Genomic DNA, 20,597 nt, shown 5'->3' with positions numbered 1-20,597 from the left:
AGAAGGCTTCTGTCTAGTGTTTTTGTGAAGATACTTCCTTTTCCAGCATAGGCCACAAAGCGCTCCAAATCTCCACTTGCAGATTCTACGAAAAGAGTTTTTTGAAAGTGTTCTATCAAGATGAAAGTTCCACTCTGTGAGTAGAATGCACTCATCACAGAGACGTTTCTCAGAATACTTCTGTCTATTTCTTATGTGAAGATATTCCCTTTTCCAACATAGGCCTCAAAGCGCTCCAAATAGAGACGTGCAGATTCTACAAAAGGAGAGTTTCAAAACTGTTCTATCAAAAGGAACGTTCAAGTCGTTGAGGTGAATGAACACATCACAAAGAAGTTTCTGAGAATGCTTATGTCTAGTGTTTATGTGAAGATATTTCCTTTTCCAGCATAAGTCTCAAAGCGCTCGAAGTATGCAGTTGCAGATTCTACAAAACGTGTGTTTGAAAACTGCTCTATGAAAAGAAAGTTTCAACTCTGTGAGATGAATGCAAAGTATCGCGAAGAAGTTTCTGAGAATGCTTTTGTCTAGTTTTTAGGTGAAGATATTTCATTTCCCAGTATAGGCCTCAAAGCTCTCCCAATATCCACTTGCAGATTCTACAAAAAGAGTGTTTCAAAGCTGCTCTTTCAAAAGGAAGGTTCAAGTCTGTGAGTTGAATGCACTCATCACAAAGAAGTTTCAGAGAATGCTTCTGTCTAGTTTTTATGTGAAGATATTTCCTTTTGCAGCATAGGCCTCAAATCTCTCCAAACATCCTTCAGCAAATTCTACAAAAGGAGGGTTTCAAAACTGCGCTATCGAAAGGAAGATTCCACTATGTGAGTTGAATGCATAAAGCACACAGAAGTTGCTGAGAATGCTTCCGTCTAGTTCTCATATGAAGATTTTCCTTTTCCAGTGTTGGCCTCTTAGCACTCCAAATATCCACTTGCAGATTCTAGAAAAAGTGTGTTTCAAAACTGCTTTATCAAACGGAATGTTGAACTCGGTGAGTTGAATGCACACATCAGAAAATCCTTCTGAGAATGCTTCTGTCTAGTTTTTAATGTGAAGATATTTCCTTTTCCAGCATAGGCCACAAAGCGCTCCAAATGTCCACTTGCAGATTCTACAAGAAGCGTGTTTCAAAATTGTTCTATCAAAAGGAAAGTTCAACTCTGTGAGTAGAATGCACTCATCACAAAGAAGTTTCTCGGAATGCTTCTGTCTAGTTTTTATGTGAAGATATTTCCTTTTCCAACATAGGCCTCAAAGCGCTCCAAATAGACACTTGCAGATACTACGAAAGGAGTGTTTCAAAACTGTGCAATCAAAAGGAATGTTCAAGTTTATGAGTTGAATGCACTCATCACAAAGAAGTTTCTGAGAATGGTTCTATATAGCTTTCATCTGCATGAATTTCCTTTTCCACTAGATGCCGCAATCGCACCAAATATCCACGTGCAGTTTCTACAAAAAGAGTGTTGCAGAACTGCTCCATGAAAAGGAATGTTCAACTCTGTGAGTTCAATCTCCACATGACATAGAAGTTTCTGATAATACTTCTATCTAGCTTTTATATGAAGATATTTCCTTTTCCAGCGTAAGCCTCAAAAAGCTCCAAATATCTACTTGCGGAATCTACAAAAACCCTGTTTCAAAACTGGTCTATCAAAAGGAATGTTCAACTCTGTGAGGTGAATGCACTCATCACAAAGAAGCTTCTGAGAATGCTTCCATTTAGCTTTTATGCAATGATATTTCCTTTTTCAGCATAGGCCTCAAAGCGCTCCAAATATCCACTTGCAGATTCTACAAAAAGAGTGTTTCAAAACTACTCTATCAAAAAGCAGGTTGAACCCTGTGAGTTGAATGCACAAAGCACAAGGGACTTTCTGAGAATGCTTTTGTCTATTTTCTACGTGAAGATATTTCCTTTTCCAGCATAGGCGTCAAAGCCCTCCATCCATCCACTTGAAGATTCTACTAAAAGAGTGTTTCAAACTTCTCTATCAAAAGAGAGGTTCAACTCTGTGAGTTCAATACACACGTCACAAAGAAGTTTCTGAGAATGCTTCTGTCCAGTTTTCATGTGAAGATATTTCCTTTTCCAGCATAGGCCTCAAAGCGCTCCATATATGCACTTGCAGATTCTACAAAAAGAGTGTTTCCAAACTGCTCTATCAAAAGGCAGGTTGAACTCTGTGAGTTGAATGCACGCGTCGTGAAGAAGTTTCCGAGAATGCTTCTGTCTAGTTTTTAGATGAAGATATTTCATTTCCCAGCATAGGCCTCAAAGCACTCAAAATATCCACTTACAGATTCTACAAAAAGAGTGTTTCAAAACTGCTGTTTCAAAAGGAAAGTTCAAGCCTGTGAGTTGAATGCACTCATCAGAAAGATGTTTCTGAGAATGCTTCTGTCTAGTTTTTATGTGAAGATATTTCCTTTTGCAGCAAAGCCCTCAAATCGCTCTAAACATCCTTCAGCAAGTTCTACAAAAGGAGGGTTTCAAAACTGTGCTATCGAGAGGACGATTCCACTATGTGAGTCGCATGCATAAAGCACACGGAAGTTGCTGAGAATGCTTCCGTCTTGTTCTCATGTGAAGATATTTCCTTTTCCCGTGTTGGCCACTTAGCACTCCAAATATCCACTTGCAGATTCTAGAAAAAGAGTGTTTCAAAACTGCTTTATCAAAAGGAAGGCTGAACTCGGTGAGTTGAATGCGCACATCAGCAAATGCTTCTGAGAATGCTTCTGTCTAGTTTTCATGTGAAGATATTTCCTTTTCCAGCATAGGACACAAAGCGCTCCAAACATACAATTGCATGTTCTACAAAAAGAGTGTTTCAAAAGTGTTCTATCAAAAGGAAGGTTCAACTATGTGAGTAGAATGCACTCATCACAAAGAAGTTTCTCTGAATGCTTCTGTCTAGTTTTTATGTGAAGATATTTCCTTTTCCAACACAGGCCTCAAAACGCTCCAAATAGACACTTGCAGATTCTACAAAAGGAGTGTTTCAGAACTGTTCTATCAAAAGGAACGTTCAAGTCGGTGAGTTGAAAGCACTCATCACACAGTAGTTTTTGAGAATGCATCTGTCTAATTTTTATGTGAAGATATTTCCTTTTCCAGCATAGGCCTCAAATCGTTCCAAATATCCACTTGCACATTTTACAAAAACGGTGTTTCCAAACTGCTCTACAAAAGGCAGCTTCAGTTCCATGAGTTGAATGCAACGTATCAGGAAGAAGTTTCTGAGAATACTTCTGTCTAGTTTTTGGGTGAAGATATTTCATTTCCCAGCATAGGCCTCAAAGCACTCCAAATATCCACTTGCAGATTCTAGAAAAAGAGTGTTTCCAAACTGCTCTTTGAAAAGGAAGGTTCAAGTCTGTGAGTTGAATGCACTCATCACAAATAAGCTTCAGAGAATGCTTCCATCTAGCTTTTATGCAATGATATTACCTTTTGCAGCATAGGCCTCAAGGCGCTCCAAATATCCACTTGCAGATTCTACAAAAAGAGTGTTTCAAAACTGCTCTGTCAAAAGGCATGTTGAAATCTGTGAGTTGAATGCACGAAGCACAAGGAACTTTCTGAGAATGTTATTATGTAGTTTCTACGTGAAGATATTTCCTTTTTCAGCATAGGCCTCAAAGGACTCCATCGATCTAATTGAAGATTCTTCTAAAAGAGTGTCTCAAACTTCTCTATCAAAAGACAGGTTCAACACTGTGAGTTCAAAGCAAACGTTAAAAGGAAATTTCTGAGAATTCTTCTGTCCAGTTTTTATGTGAAGATATTTCATTTTCCAGCATAGGCCTCAAACCGCTCCATAGGTCCACTTGCAGATTCTACAAAAATAGTGTTCCCAAACTGCTCTATCAAAAGGCAGGTTCAATCTGTGAGTTAAATGCACTCATCGCAAAGTAGTTTCTGAGAATGCTTCTGTCTAATTTTTAGGTGAAGTTATTCCATTTCACAGCATAGGCCTCAAAGCGCTAAAAGTATCCCCTTGAAGATTCTACAAAAGAGTGTTTCAAATCTGCTCTTTCAAAAGGATGGTTCAAGTCTGTGAGTTGAATGCACTCATCACAAAGAAGTTTCTGAGAATGCTTCTGTCTAGTTTTTATGTGAAGATATTTCCTTTTCCGTCATATGCCTCTAATCGCTCCAAACATCCTTCAGCAAATTCTACAAAAGGAGAGTTCCAAAACTGTGTTATCAAAATGAAGTTTCCACTATGTGAGTTGAGTGCATAAAGCACACGAAGTTTTCTGAGACTGCTTCCGTCTTGAACTCCTGTGAAGATATTTCCTTTTCCAGAGTTGGCCTCTTAGCACTCCAAATATCCAGTTGCAGATTCTAGAAAAAGAGTGTTTCAAAACTGCTCTACCAAAAGGAAGGTTCAACTCGGTGAGTTGAAAGCGCACATCAGAAAATGTTTCTGAGAATGCTTCTATCTAGTTTGTATGTGAAGATATTTCCTTTTCCAGCATAGGCCTCAAAGCGCTCCAAATATCCACTTGAAGATTCTTCAGAAAGTGTGTTTCAAAACTGTTCTATCAAAAGCAAGGTTCAACTCTGTGAGTAGAATGCACTCATCGCAAAGAAGTTTCTGAGAATGCTTCTGTCTAGTTTGTATGTGAAGATATTTCCTTTTCCAGCATAGGCCTCAAAGCTCTCCAAATATCCACTTGACGATACTTCAGAAAGTGTGTTTCAAAACTGTTCTATCAAAAGCAAGGTTCAACTCTGTGAGTAGAATGCACTCATTACAAAGAAGTTTCTGAGAATGCTTCTGTCTAGTTTTTATGTGAAGATATTTCCTTTTCCATCATAGGCTTCAAAGCGCTCCAAATCGACACTTGCAGATTCTACAAAAGGAGTGTTTCAAAACTGTTCTATCAAAAGGAACGTTCAAGTCGGTGAGTTGAATGCACACATCACAAAGAAGTTTCTGAGAAGGCTTCTGTCTAGTGTTTCTGTGAAGATATTTCCTTTTCAAGCACAGGCCTCAAAGCGCTCGAAGTATGCAGTTGCGGATTCTACAAAACGTGGGTTTCAAAACTGCTCTATGAAAAGAAAAGTTCAACTCTGTGAGTTGAATGCAACATATCGCGAAGAAGTTTCTGAGAATGCTTCTGTCTAGTTTTTAGGTGAAGATATTTCATTTCCCAGCATAGGCCTCAAAGCGCTCCAAATATCCACTTGCAGATCCTACAAAAAGAGTGTCTCAAAACTGCTCTTTGAAAAGGAAGGTTCACGTCTGTGAGTTGAATGAACTCATCACAAAGAAGTTTCCGAGAATGCCTCTGCGTAGTTTTTGTGTGCAGGTGTCCCGTTTCCAACGAATTCCCCTAAGCGTTCCAAATATCCACTTGCAGATTCTATAAAAAGAGTGTTTCAAAACTTCTCAGTCAAAAGGAATGTTCAACTCTGTGAGTTGAATGCACGTACCATAAAGAAGGTTCAGAGAATGCTTCTGTCTACTTGTTATATGAAGATGCTTCCATTTCCACCACAGGCCTCAAAGCACTCCAAATGTGCAGTTGCAGATTCTAGAAAAAGAGTGTTTCAAAACTTCTCTTTCAAAAAGAAGGTTCAAGACTGTGAGTTGAATGCACTCATCACAAAGAAGTTTGTGAGAATGCTTCTGTGTAGTTTGTATGTGAAGATATTTCCTTTTCCAGCATAGGCCTCCAAAAGCTCCAATCATCCCCTAGCAAATTCTGTAAAAAGTGTGTTTCAAAACTGCGCTCTCAAAAGAAGATTCCTCTCTGTGAGTTGAAGGCATAAACCACAGGATAGTTTCTGAGAATGCTTCCGTCTAGTGTTTATGTGAAGATATTTCCTTTTCCAGCATAGGCATCAAAGCGCCCTAGTTATCCCCTTGCAGATTCCCCAAAAAAAGTGTTTTAAAACTCTTCTATCGAAAGGAAGGTTCGACTCTGTGAGTAGAATGCACTAATCGCAAAGAAGTTTCTAAGAATAGTTCAATCTAGTTTTCATCGTAATATAATTTCTCTTCCACTAGATGCCGCAATCGCAGAAAATACCACTTGCAGTTTCCACAAAAAGAGTCTTGCAGAACTGCTCTCTGTAAAGGAATGTTGAACTCTGTGAGTTGAATCCCCACATGACAAAGAAGTTTCTGAGAATGCTTCTGTCTAGTTTTCATGTGAAGATATTTCCTTTTCCAACATAGGCCTCAAAGCCCTCCAAATAAATACTTGCAGATTCTACAAAAGGAGTGTTTCAAAACTGTTCTTTCAACAGGAAGGTTCAAGTCTGTGAGTTGAATGCACTCATCACAAAGATGTTTGTGAAAATGCTTCTGTCTAGTTTGTATGTGAAGATATGTCCTTTTCCAACTTAAGCCTCAACACGCTCCAAATATCCACTTGCGAATACTACAAAAATAGTGTTTCAAAACTGGTCTATCAAAAGGAAAGTTCAACTCTGTGAGTTGAGTGCACTCTCCACAAAGAAGTTTCTGAGAATGCTTCCATCTAGTTTTTATGCAATGATATTTCCTTCTGCAGCATAGGCCTCAAAGCGCTCCAAATATCCACTTGCAGATTCTACAAAAAGAGTGTTTCAAAACTGCTCTATCAAAGGGAAGGTTGAACTCTGTGACTTGAATGCACAAAGCACAGGGAACTTTCTGAGAATGCCTTTGTCTAGTTTCTACTTTAAGATATTTCCTTTTCCAGCATAGGCCTCAAAGCACTCCAAACGTCCAACTGAATATTCTACTGAAAGAGTGTTTCAAAAATTCTCTATCAAAAGAAAGGTTCAACTCTGTGAGTTCAATGCACACATGACAAAGACGTTTCTGAGAATACTTCTGTCTAGTTTTTATGTGAAGATATTTCCTTTTCCAGTGTTGGCCTCTTCGCACTCCAAATATACACTTGCAAATTCTAGAAAAAGTGTGTTTCAAAACTGCTTTATCAAAAGGAAGGTTCCATTCGGTGAGTTGAATGCGCACATCAGAAAATGCTTCTGAGAATGCTTCTGTCTAGTTTTTATGTGAACATACTTCCTTTTCCAGCATAGGACACAAATCGCTCCAAACCTCCACTTGCAGATTCTACAAAAAGAGTGTTTCAAAAGTGTTCTATCAAAAGGAAAGTTCAACTCTGTGAGTAGAATGCACTCTTCACAAAGAAGTTTCTCAGAATGCTTCTGTCTAGTTTTTATGTGAAAATATTTCCTTTTCCAACATAGGCCTCAAAGCGCTCCAAATAGACACTTGCAGATTCTACAAAAGGAGGGTTTCAAAACTGTTCTAGCAAAAGGAACATTTGAAGTCGGTGAGGTGAATGCACACATCACAAAGAAGTTTCTGAGAATGCTTCTGTCTAGTGTTTATGTGAAGATATTTCCTTTTCCAGCATTGTCCTCAAAGCGCTCCAAATATGCAGTTGCAGATTCTACAAAACGTATTTTGAAAACTGCTCTATGAAAAGAAAGGTTCAACTCTGTGAGTTGAATGCACCGTATCTCGGAGAAGTTTCTGAGAATACTTCTGTCTACTTTTTAGGTGAAGATATTTCATTTCCCAGCATAGGCCTCAAAACTCTTCAAATATCCACTTGCAGATTCTACAAAAAGAGTGTTTGAAAACTGCTCTTTCAAAAGGAATGTTCAAGTCTGTGACCTAAATGCACTCATCACAAAAAGTATCAGACAGTGCTTCTGTCTAGTTTTTATGTGAAGATATTTCCTTTTCCAGCATAGGCCTCAAACCGCTCCAAACATCCTTCAGCAAATTCTACAAAAGGAGGGTTTCAAAACTGCGCTATCGAAAGGAAGATTCCACTATGTGAGTTGAATGCATAAAGCGCACCGAATTTGCTGAGAATGCTTCCGTCTAGTTCTCATGTGAAGATATTTCCTTTTCCAGTGTTGTCCTCTTAGCACTCCAGATATCCACTTGCAGATCCTAGAAAAAGTGTGTTTCAAAACTGCTTTATCAAAAGGAAGGTTCAACTCGGTTAGTTGAATGCGCACATAAGAAAATGCTTCCGAGAATGCTTCTGTGTCGTTTTTATGTGAAGATGCTTCCTTTTCCAGCACTGGCCAGAAAGCGCTACAAATCTCCCCTTGCAGATTCTACAAGAAGAGCTTTTTAAAAGTGTTCTATCCTAGGGATGAAGCCCACTTGATCATGGTGGATAAGCTTTTTGATGTGCTGCTGGATTCTGTTTGCCAATATTTTATTGAGGATTTTTGCATCAATGTTCATCAAGGATATTGGTCTAAAATTCTCTTTTTTTGTTGTGTCTCTGCCAGGCTTTGGTATCAGGATGATGCTGGCCTCATAAAATGAGTTAGGGAGGATTCCCTCTTTTTCTATTGATTGGAATAGTTTCAGAAGGAATGGTACCAGCTCCTCCTTGTACCTCTGTTAGAATTCGGCTGTGAACCCATCTGGTCCTGGACTTTTTTTGGTTGGTAAGCTATTGATTATTGCCGCAATTTCAGCTCCTGTTATTAGTCTATTCAGAGATTCAACTTCTTCCAGGTTTAGTCTTGGGAGGGTGTATGTGTTGAGGAATTTATCCATTTCTTCTAGATTTTCTAGTTTATTTGCATAGAGGTGTTTGTAATATTCTCTGATGGTAGTTTGTATTTCTGTGGGATCAGTGGTGATATCCCCTTTATCATTTTTTTTGCATGTATTTGATTCTTCTCTCTTTCTTTCTTTATTAATCTTGCTAGCGGTCTATCAATTTTGTTGATCCTTTCAAAAAACCAGCTCCTGGATTCATTTATTTTTTGAAGGGTTTTTTGTGTCTCTATTTCCTTCAGGTCTGCTCTGATTTTAGTTATTTCTTGCCTTCTGCTAGCTTTTGAATGTGTTTGCTCTTCCTTTTCTAGTTCTTTTAATTGTGATGTTAGGGTGTCAATTTTGGATTTTTCCTGCATTCTCTTCTGGGCATTTAGTGCTATAAATTTCCCTCTACACACTGCTTTGAATGCATCCCAGAGATTCTGGTATGTTGTGTCTTGGTTCTCGTTGGTTTCAAAGAACATCTTTATTTCTGCCTTCATTTCGTTATGTACCCATCAGTCATTCAGGTGTAGGTTGTTCATTTTCCACGTAGTTGAGCTGTTTTGAGTGAGATTCTTAATCCTGAGTTCTAGCTTGATTGCACTGTGATCTGAGAGATAGTTTGTTATAATTTCTGTTCTTTTACATTTATTGAGGAGAGCTTTACTTCCAAGTATATGGTCCATTTTGGAATAGGTGTGGCTGGTTCAATATACGCAAATCAATAAATGTAATCCAGTATATAAACAGAACCAAAGTCAAAAACCACATGATTATCTCAATAGATGCAGAAAAGGCCTTTGACAAAATTCAACAACACTTCATGCTAAAAACTCTCAATAAATTAGGTATTGATGGGACGTATCTCAAAATAATAAGAGCTATTTATGACAAACCCACTGCCAATATCATACTGAATGGGCAAAAACTGGAAGCATTCCCTTTGAAAACTGGCAGAAGACAGGGATGCCCTGTCTCACCACTTCTATTCAACATAGTGTGGGAAGTTCTGGCCAGGGCAACTAGGCAAGAGAAGAAAATCAATGATATTCAGTTAGGAAAAGAGGAAGTCAAATTTTCCCTGTTTGCAGATGACATGATAGTATATGTAGAAAACCCCATTGTCTCAGCCCAAAATCTCCTTAAGCTGATAAACATCTTCAGCAAAGTCTCAGGATACAAAATCAATGTACAAAAATCACAAGCATTCTTATACATCAATAACAGACAAACAGAGAGTCAAATCATGAGTGAACTCCCATTCACAATTGCTTCAAAGAGAATAAAATACCTAGGAATCCAACTTACAAGGGATGTGAAGGACCTCTTCAAGGAGAACTACAAACCACTGCTCCAGGAAATAAAAGAGGATACAAACAAATGGAAGAACATTCCATGCTCATGGGTAGGAAGAATCAATATCATGAAAATGGCCATCCTCCCCATTTAATTTACAGATTCAATGCCATCCCCATCAAGTTACCAATGACTTTCTTCACAGAATTGGAAAAAACTACTTTAAAGTTCATATGGAACCAAAAAAGAGCCCGCATTGCCAAGTCAATCCTAAGCCAAAAGAACAAAGCTGGAGGCATCACGCTACCTGACTTCAAACTATACTACAAGGCTACAGTAACCAAAACAGCATGGTACTGGTACAAAAACAGAGATATAGATCAATGGAACAGAACAGAGCCCTCAGAAATAATGCCACATGTCTACAACTATCTGATTTTTGACAAACCTGACAAAAACAAGAAATGCGGAAAGGATTCCCTATTTAATAAATGGTGCTGGGAAAACTGGCTAGTCATATGTAGAAAGCTGAAACTGGATCCCTTCCTTACACCTTATACAAAAATCAATTCAAGATGGATTAAAGACTTAAATGTTAGACCTAAAACCATAAAAACCCTAGAAGAAAACCTAGGCAATACCATTCAGGACATAGGCATGGGCAACGACTTCATGTCTAAAACACCAAAAGCAAAGGCAACAAAAGCCAAAATTGACAAATGGGATCTAATTAAACTAAAGAGCTTCTGCACAGCAAAGGAAACTACCATCAGAGTGAACAGGCAACCTACAAAATGGGAGAAAATTTTCGCAACCTACTCATCTGACAAAGGGCTAATATCCAGAATCTATGTTGAACTCCAACAAATTTACAAGAAAAAAACAAACAACCTCATCAAAAAGTGGGTGAAGGAAATGAACAGACACTTCTCAAAAGAAGACATTTATGCAGCCAAAAAACACATGAAAAAAAGCTCACCATCACTGGCCATCAGAGAAATGCAAATCAAAACCACAATGAGATACCATCTCACACCAGTTAGAATCGCAATCATTAAAAAGTCAGGAAACAACAGGTGCTGGAGAGGATGTGGAGAAATAGGAACACTTTTACACTGTTGGTGGGACTGTAAACTAGTTCAACCCTTGTGGAAGTCAGTGTGGCAATTCCTCAGTGATCTAGAACTTGAAATTCCAGTTGACCCAGCCACCCTATTACTGGGTATATACCCAAAGGACTATAAAACATGCTGCTATAAAGACACATGCACACGTATGTTTATTGTGGCATTATTCACAATAGCAAAGACTTGGAAACAACCCAAATGTCCAACAATGATAGACTGGATTAAAAAAATGTGGCTCATATACACCATGCAATACTATACAGCCATAAAAAAATGATGAGTTCTCGTCCTTTGTAGGGACATGGATGAAATTGGAAATCGTCATTCTCAGTAAACTATCGCAAGAACAAAAAACCAAACACCGCATATTCTCACTCATAGGTGGGAATTGAACAATGAGAACACATGGACACAGGAAGGGGAACATCACACTTCGGGGACTGTTGTGGGGTGGGGGGAGGGGGAAGGGATAGCACTGGGAGATATACCTAATGCTAGATGACGAGTTTTTGGGTGCAGTGCAGCAGCATGGCACATGTATACATATGTAACTTACCTGCACGTTGCGCACATGTTCCATAGAGCCTAAAGTATAATAATAATAATAATAATAAAAAGAAAAAATCAACCAATAAATAAAAGTGTTCTATCAAAAGGAAAGTTTAACTCCGTGAGTAGAATGCACTCATCACAGAGACGTTTTTCAGAATGCTTCTGTCTAGTTTTTATGTGAAGATATTTCCTTTTCCAGCATAGGACTCAAAGCGCTCCAAATAGACACTTGCAGATTCTATAAAAGGAGTGTCTCAAAACTGTTCTATCAAAAGGAACGTTCAAGTCTGTGAGGTGAATGCACACATCACAAAGAATTTTCTGAGAATGCTTCTGTCTAGTGTTTATGTAAAGATATTTCCTTTTCCAGCATAGGCCTCAAAGCGCTCCAAGTATGCAGTTGCACATTCTACAAAACGTGTGTTTGAAAACTGCTCTATGAAAAGAAAGTTTCAACTCTGTGAGTTGAATGCAACGTATCGCGAAGAAGTTTCTGAGAATGTTTCTGTCTAGTTTTTAGGTGAAGATATTTCATTTCCCAGCATAGGCCTCAAAGCTCTTCAAATATCCACTTGCAGATTCTACAAAAAGAGTGCTTCAAAACTGCTCTTTCAATAGGAAGGCTCAAGTCTGTGAGCTGAATGCGCTCATCACAAAGAAGTTTCAGAGAATGCTTTTGTCTAGTTTTTATGTGAAGATATTTCCTTTTCCAGCATAGTCCTCAAATATCTCCAAACACCCTTCAGCAAATTCTACAAAAGGAGGGTTTCAAAACTGCGCTATCGAAAGGAAGATTCCACTATGTGAGTTGAATGCAGAAAGCACACGGAAGTTGCTGAGAATGCTTCCGTCTAGTTCTCATGTGAAGATATTTCCTTTTCCAGTGTTGGCCTCTTAGCACTCCAAATATCCACTTGCAGATTCTAGAAAAAGTGTGTTTGAAAACTGCTTTATCAAAAGGAAGGTTCAACTTGGTGAGTTGAATGCGCACATCAGCAAATTCTTCTGAGAATGCTTCCGTCTAGTTTCAATGTGAAGATATTTCCTTTTCCAGCATAGGCCACAAAGCGCTGCAAATATACACTTGCGTGTTCTACAAAAAGAGTGTTTTAAAAGTGTTCTATCAAAAGGAAGGTTGAACTATGTGAGTAGAATGTACTCATCACAAAGAAGTTTCTCAGAATGCTTCTGTCTAGTTTTTATGTGAAGATATTTCCTTTTCCAACATAGGCCTCAAAGCGCTCCAAATAGACACTTGCAGATTCTACAAAAAGAGTGTTTCAGAACTGTTCTATCAAAAGGAACGTTCAAGTCAGTGAGTTGAAAGCACTCATCACACTGTAGTTTTTGAGAATGCATCTGTCTAGTTTTTATGTGAAGATATTTCCTTTTCCAGCTTAGGCCTCAAATCGCTCCAAATATCCACTTGCACATTTTTTTTTTTTTTTTTTTTCTTTTTACATTTTTTTTTCTTTTATTATTATTATTATTATTATTATTATTATTATACTTTAGGTTTTATGGTACATGTGCACAATGTGCAGGTAAGTTACATATATATACATGTGCCATGCTGGTGCGCTGCACCCACCAACTCGTCATCTAGCATTAGGTATATCTCCCAATGCTATCCCTCCCCCCTCCCCCCACCCCACAACAGTCCCCAGAGTGTGATGTTCCCCTTCCTGTGTCCATGTGTTCTCATTGTTCAATTCCCACCTATGAGTGAGAATATGCGGTGTTTGGTTTTTTGTTCTTGCGATAGTTTACTGAGAATGATGATTTCCAATTTCATCCATGTCCCTACAAAGGACGTGAACTCATCATTTTTTATGGCTGCATAGTATTCCATGGTGTATATGTGCCACATTTTCTTAATCCAGTCTATCATTGTTGGACATTTGGGTTGGTTCCAAGTCTTTGCTATTGTGAATAATGCCGCAATAAACATACGTGTGCATGTGTCTTTATAGCAGCATGATTTATAGTCCTTTGGGTATATACCCAGTAATGGGATGGCTGGGTCGAATGGAATTTCTAGTTCTAGATCCCTGAGGAATCGCCACACTGACTTCCACAAGGGTTGAACTAGTTTACAATTGCTTCAAAGAGAATAAAATACCTAGGAATCCAACTTACAAGGGATGTGAAGGACCTCTTCAAGGAGAACTACAAACCACTGCTCAAGGAAATAAAAGAGGATACAAACAAATGGAAGAACATTCCATGCTCATGGGTAGGAAGAATCAATATCATGAAAATGGCCATCCTTCCCAAGGTAATTTACAGATTCAATGCCATCCCCATCAAACTACCAATGACTTTCTTCACAGAATTGGAAAAAACTACTTTAAAGTTCATATGGAACCAAAAAAGAGCCCGCATCGCCAAGTCAATCCTAAGCCAAAAGAACAAAGCTGGAGGCATCACACTACCTGACTTCAAACTATACTACAAGGCTACAGTAACCAAAACAGCATGGTACTGGTACCAAAACAGAGATATAGATCAATGGAACAGAACAGAGCCGTCAGAAATAATGCCACATATCTACAAGTATCTGATCTTTGACAAACCTGACAAAAACAAGAAATGGGGAAAGGATTCCCTATTTAATAAATGGTGCTGGGAAAACTGGCTAGCCACTTGCACATTTTACAAAAACATTGCTTCCAAACTGCTCTACAAAAGGCAGCTTCAATTGTATGAGTTGAATGCAACGTATCACGAAGAAGTTTCTGAGAATGCTTCTGTCTATTTTTTGGTGAAGATATTTCATTTCCCAGGATAGGCATCAATGTGCTCCAAATATCCACTTGCAGATTCTAGAAAAAGAGTGTTTCCAAACTGCTCTTTGAAAAGGAAGGTTCAAGTCTGTGAGTTGAATGCACTCATCACAAATAAGGTTCAGAGAAGACTTCCATCTTGCTTTCATGCAATGATATTTCCTTTTGTAGCATAGGCCTCAAAGCGCTCCAAATATCCACTTGCAGATTCTACAAAAAGAGTGTTTCAAAACTGCTCTGTCAAAAGGCATGTTGAAATCTGTGAGTTGAATGCACAAAGCACAGGGAACTTTCTGAGAATGTTATTTTGTAGTTTCTACGTGAAGATATTTCCTTTTTCAGCATAGGCCTCAAAGGACTCCGTCCATCCAATTGAAGATTCTACTAAAAGATTGTCTCGAACTTCTCTATCAAAAGATAGGTTCAACTCTGTGAGTTCAATGCACACGTTAAAAAGAAATTTCTGAGAATTCTTCTGTCCAGTTTTTATGTGAAGATATTTCCTTTTCCAGCATAGGCCTCAAACCGCTCCATATGTCCACTTGCAGATTCTACAAAAAGAGTGTTTCCAAACTGCTCTATCAAAAGGCAGGTTCAATCTATGAGATAAATGCACGCATCGCGAAGCAGTTTCTGAGAATGCTTCTGTCTAGTTTTTAGGTGAAGATATTTCATTTCCCAGCATAGGCCTCAAAGCGCTCCAAATATCCCCATGCAGATTCTACAAAAAGAGTGTTTCAAAATTGCTATTTCAAAGGGAAGGTTCAAATCTGTGAGTTGAAAGCACTCATCACAAAGAAGTGTCTGAGAATGCTTCTATTTTTTATGTGAAGATATTTCCTTTTCCGTCATATGCCTCGAATCGCTCCGAACATCCTTTAGCAAATTCTACAAAAGGAGGGTTCCAAAACTGCATTATCAAAAGGAAGTTTCCACTATGTGAGTTGAGTGCATAAAGCACCCGAAGGTTTCTGAGAATGCTTCCGTCTTAATCTCATATGAAGATATTTCCTTTTCCAGTGTTGGCCTCTTAGCACTCCAAATATCCACTTGCAGATTCTAGAAAAAGAGTGTTTCAAAACTGCTCTATGAAAAGGAAGGTTCAACGCGGTGAGTTGAAAGCGCACATCAGAAAATGTTTCTGAGAATGCTTCTGTCTAGTTTGTATGTGTAGATATTTCCTTTTCCAGCATAGGCCTCAAAGCGCTCCGAATATCCACTTGAAGATTCTTCAGAAAGAGTGTTTCAAAACTGTTCTATCAAAAGCAAGGTTCAACTCTGTGAGTAGAATGCACTCATTACAAAGAAGTTTCTGAGAATGCTTCTGCCTAGTTTTTAAGTGAAGATATTTCCTTTTCCATCATAGGCTTCAAATCTCTCCAAATAGACACTTGCAGATTCTACAAAAGGAGTGTTTCAAAACTATTCTATGAAAAGGAACGTTCAAGTCGGTGAGTTGAATGCACACATCACAAAGAAGTTTCTGAGAAGGCTTCTGTCTAGTGTTTCTTTGAAGATATTTCCTTTTCAAGCATAGGCCTCAAAGCGCTCCAAGTATGCAGTTGCAGATTCTACAAAACGTGGGTTTCAAAACTGCTCTATGAAAAGAAAGGTTCATCTCTGTGAGTTGAATGCAACATATCACGAAGAATTTTCTGAGAATGCTTCTGTCTAGTTTTTGGGTGAAGATATTTCATTTCCCAGCATAGGCCTCAAAGCGCTCCAAATATTCACTTGAAGATTCTACAAAAAGAGTGTCTCAAAACTGCCCTTTGAAAAGGAAGGTTCACGTGTGTGAGTTGAATGAACTCATCAGAAAGAAGTCTGTGAGAATGGTTCTATCTAGTTTTCATCTGCATGTATTTCCTTTTCCACTAGATGCCGCTATCGCACCAAATATCCACTTGCAGTTTCCACAAAAAGAGAGTTGCAGAACTGCTCCATGAAAAGGAATATTCAACTCCATGAGTTCAATCCCCCCATGACATAGAAGTTTCTGATTATGCTTCTGTCCAGTTTGCATATGAAGATATTTCCATTTCCAGTGTAAGCCTCAAAGAGCTCGAAATATCCACTTGCGGATTCTATAAAAACAGTGTTTCAAAACTGGTCTATTAAAGGGAAGGTTCAACTCTGAGTTGAATGCAGTCATCACAAAGGAGTTTCTGAGAATGCTTCCATCTATCTTTTATGCAATGATATTTCCTTTTGCAGCATAGGCCTCAAATCCCTCCAAATATCCACTTACCGATTCTACAAAAAGAGTGTTTCAAAACTGTTCTATGAAGAGGAAGGTTCAACTCTGTGAGTAGAATGCACTCATTACAAAGAAGTTTCTGAGAATGCTTCTGCCTAGTTTTTATGTGAGGAGATTTCCTTTTCCATCATAAGCTTCACAGTGCTCCAAATATCCACTTGCAGATTCTACAAAAGAGTGTTTCAAAACTGCTCTTTCAAAAGGAAGGTTCAAGTGTGTGAGTTGAATGCACTCATCACCAAGAAGTTTCCGAGAATGCCTCTGTGTAGTTTTTGTGTGAAGGTGTCCCGTTTCCAACGAATTCCTCGAAGCGTTCCAAATATCCACTTGCAGATTCTATAAAAAGAGTGTTTCAAAACTTCTCAGTCAAAAGGAATGTTCAACTCTGTGAGTTGAATGCAAGTACCATAAAGAAGGTTCAGAGAGTGCTTCTGTCTACTTGTTATATGAAGATACTTCCTTTTAAACCACAGGCCTCAAATCGCTCCAAATGTCCTGTTGCAGATTCTAGAAAAAGAGTGTTTCAAAACTGCTCTATCAAAAGTAAGTTTCACATATGTGAGTTGAGAGCACACATCACAAAGGTGTTTGTAAGAATGCTTCAGTCTGGTTTTTGTGTTAGGATGTCCCGTTTCCAGCAAATTACTATAAGTGGTCCAAATATCCACATGCGGATTCTACAAAAAGAGTCTTCCAAAACTGTTCTAACAATGGGAATGTTCAACTCTGTGCGACGAATTCACACACCACAAAGAAATTTGAGAGATTGTTTCTGTCTACTTGTTATATGAAGATATTTCCTTACCAGCACAGGACGCAAAGCGCTCCAAATGTCCCCTTGCAGATTCTAGAAAAAGAGTGTTTCAAAATTGCTCTATCAAAGGAAAAGTTCATCTCTGTGAGTTGAATGCACACATCACACAGAAGTTTGTGAGAATCCTTCTGTCTAGTTTTTGTGTGAAAGTGTCCCGTTTCCCACGAATTCCTATAAGCGTTCCAAATATCCACTTGCAGATTCTATAAAAAGAGTGTTTCAAAACTTCTCAGTCAAAAGGAATGTTCAACTCTGTGAGTTGAACGCACGTACCAAAAAGAAGTTTCAGAGAATGCTTCTGTCTACTTCTTATGTGAAGATACTTCCTTTTCCACCAAAAGCCTCAAAGCACTCCTAATGTCCAGTTGCAGATTCTAGAAAAAGAGTTTTTCAAAACTGCTCTATCCAAAGTAAGGTTCACATCTGTGAGTTGAGAGCACATATCAGAAAGGAGTTTGTGAGAATGCTTCAGTCTCGTTTTTGTGTGAGGTTGTCCCGTTTCCAGCAAATTCCTATTAGTGGTCCAAATATCCACCTGCATATTCTACAAAAACAGTGTTTCAAAACTGCTCTAACTAAAGGAATCTTTAACTCTGTGGGTTGAATGAGCACATCACAAAGTGGTTTCTGACAATGCTTCTCTGTAGGTTTTTTGTGAAGATATTTCGTTTTCCACCAGAGGCCTTAGAGCTCTCCCAATGTCCAATTGCAGATTATACAAAAACAGTGTTTCATGGCTGCTCTTACAAAAGGAACATTCCACTCTGTGAATTGAATGCCAGCAACACAAAGTAGTTCCTGAGAATGATTCTTTCTAGATTATATGTGAAGATATTGCCTTTTCGACCACAGGCCTCATAGCTTTCCGACTGACCACTTTCATACACTGCAAAAAGAGTGTTTCAAAACTGTTATATGAAAAGAAAGGTTAAACACCGTGAGTTGAAGGCATTCATCACAGAGAAGTTTGTGAGAATGCTTCTGTCTAGTTTTTGCGTGAAGGTGTCCCGTTTCCAACGAATTCCTCTAAGCGTTCCTAATATCCACCTGCAGATCCTATAAAAAGAGTGTTTCAAAGCTTCTCAGTCAAAAGAGATGTTCAACTCTTTGAGTTGATTGCACGTACCACAAGGAATGTACAGAGAATGCTTCTGTCTACTTGTTAGGTGAAGATACTTCCTTTTCTACCACAAGCCTCAAAGCGCACCAAATATCCAGTTGCAGCTTCTAGAAAAAGAGTGTTTCAAAACTGCTCTATCAAAAGAAAAGTTCAGCTCTCTGAGTTGAATGCACACATCACACAGAAGTTTCTGAGAAGGCTTCTGTCTAGTTTTTGTGTGAAGGTGTCCCCATTCCAACGAATTCCTTTAAGCGTTCCAAATATCCACCTGCAGATCCTATAAAAAGAGTGTTTCAAATCTTCTCCGTCAAATGGAATGTTCAACTCTGTGAGTTGAATGCACTTACTACAAAGAAGTTTCAGAGAATGCTTCTGTCTACTTGTTATGTGTAGATACTTCCTTTTCCACCACAGACCTCAAAGCACTCCAAATGTCCAGTTGCAGCTCCTAGAAAAAGAGTGTCTCAAAACTGCTCTATCAAAAGTAAGGTTCACATCTGTGAGTTGAGAGCACACATCACAAAGGAGTTTGTGAGAATGCTTCAGTCTCTTTTTTGTGTGAGGATGTCTCATTTCCAGCAAATTCCTATAAGTGGTCCAAATATCCACATGGAGATTCTACAAAAAGAGTGTTTCAAAAGTGCGCTAACGAAAGGAATGTTCAACTCTGTGGGTTGAATGCGCACATCACAAAGTGGTTTCTGAGAATGCTTCCCTCTAGCTTTTTTGTGAAGATATTTCGTTTTCCACCAGAGGACTCACTGCTCTCACAATGTCCAATTGCAGATTATACAAAGACAGTGTTTCATGGCTGCTCTAACAAAAGGAATGTTCCACTCTGTGAGTTGAATGCGAGCAATACAAAGTAGTTTCTGAGAATGATTATTTCTAGGTTATATGAGAAGACATTGCCTTTTCGATCACAGGCCTCATAGCTTTCCGAGTGAACACTTGCATATACTGCAAAAAGAGTGTTTCAAAACTGCTCCATGAAAAGAAAGGGTAAACTCCGTGAGTTGAATGCACTCATCATAGAGAAGTTTGTGAGATAGCTTCTGTCTAGTTTTTGTGGGAAGGTGTCCCATTTCCAACGAATTCCTATAAGCGGTCTAAATTTCCACTTTCACATTCAATAAAAAGAGAGTTTCAAAACTACTCTTTCAAAAGGAATGTTCAACTCTGTGAGCTGAATGCACACACCACAAACAAGATTCAGAGAATACTTCGGTCTAGGTTTTATGTGAAGATATTTCCTTTCCACCACAGGCCTGAAATTGCTCCAAATGTCCACTTGCAGATTTTAGAAAAAGAGTGTTTCAAAACTGCTCTATCAAAAGAAAAGTTCAGTTCCGTCAGGTGAATGGACATATCAGACAGAAGTTTGTGAGAATTCTTCTGTCTAGTTTTTGTGTGAAGGTGTCCCGTTTCCAACGAATTCCTCTAAGAATTCCAAATATCCACTTGCAGATTCTATAAAAAGAGTGTTTCAAAAGTACTCTGTCAAAAAGAATGTTCAACTCTGTGAGTTGAATGCACGTACCACAAAGAAGGTTCAGAGAATGTTTCTGTCTACTTGTTATTTGAAGATACTTCCTTTTCCACCACAGGCCTCTAAGCGCTCCAAAGGTCCAGTTGAAGATTCTAGAAAAAGAGTGTTTCAAAACTGCTCTATAAAAAGTAAGGTTCACATCTCTGAGTTGAGAGCACACATCACAAAGAGTTTGTGAGAAATCTTCAGTCTCGTTTTTGTGTGAGGATGTCCCGTTTCCATCAAATTCCTATATGTGGTCCAAATATCCACATGCAGATTCTATAAAAATAGTGCTTCAAAACTGCTGTATCAAAAGCAATGTTCAACTCTGTGGCTTGAATGCGCACATCACAAAGTGGTTTCTGAGAATGCTTCTCTCTAGGTTTTTTGTGAAGATATTTCGTTTTCCACCACAGGCCTCACAGCTTTCCCAATGTCCAATTGTAGATTATACAAAAACAGTGTTTCATGGCTGCTCTAACAAAAGGAATGTTCCACTCTGTGAGTTGAATGCGAGCAACACAAAGTAGTTGCTGAGAATGATTCTTTCTAGGTTATACCT

The sequence above is a fragment of the Pongo pygmaeus genome, chromosome 8, assembly GCF_028885625.2.
Source record: "Pongo pygmaeus isolate AG05252 chromosome 8, NHGRI_mPonPyg2-v2.0_pri, whole genome shotgun sequence".
Taxonomy (NCBI): Eukaryota; Metazoa; Chordata; class Mammalia; order Primates; family Hominidae; genus Pongo; species Pongo pygmaeus.
This window is presented reverse-complemented; position numbering follows the sequence as displayed.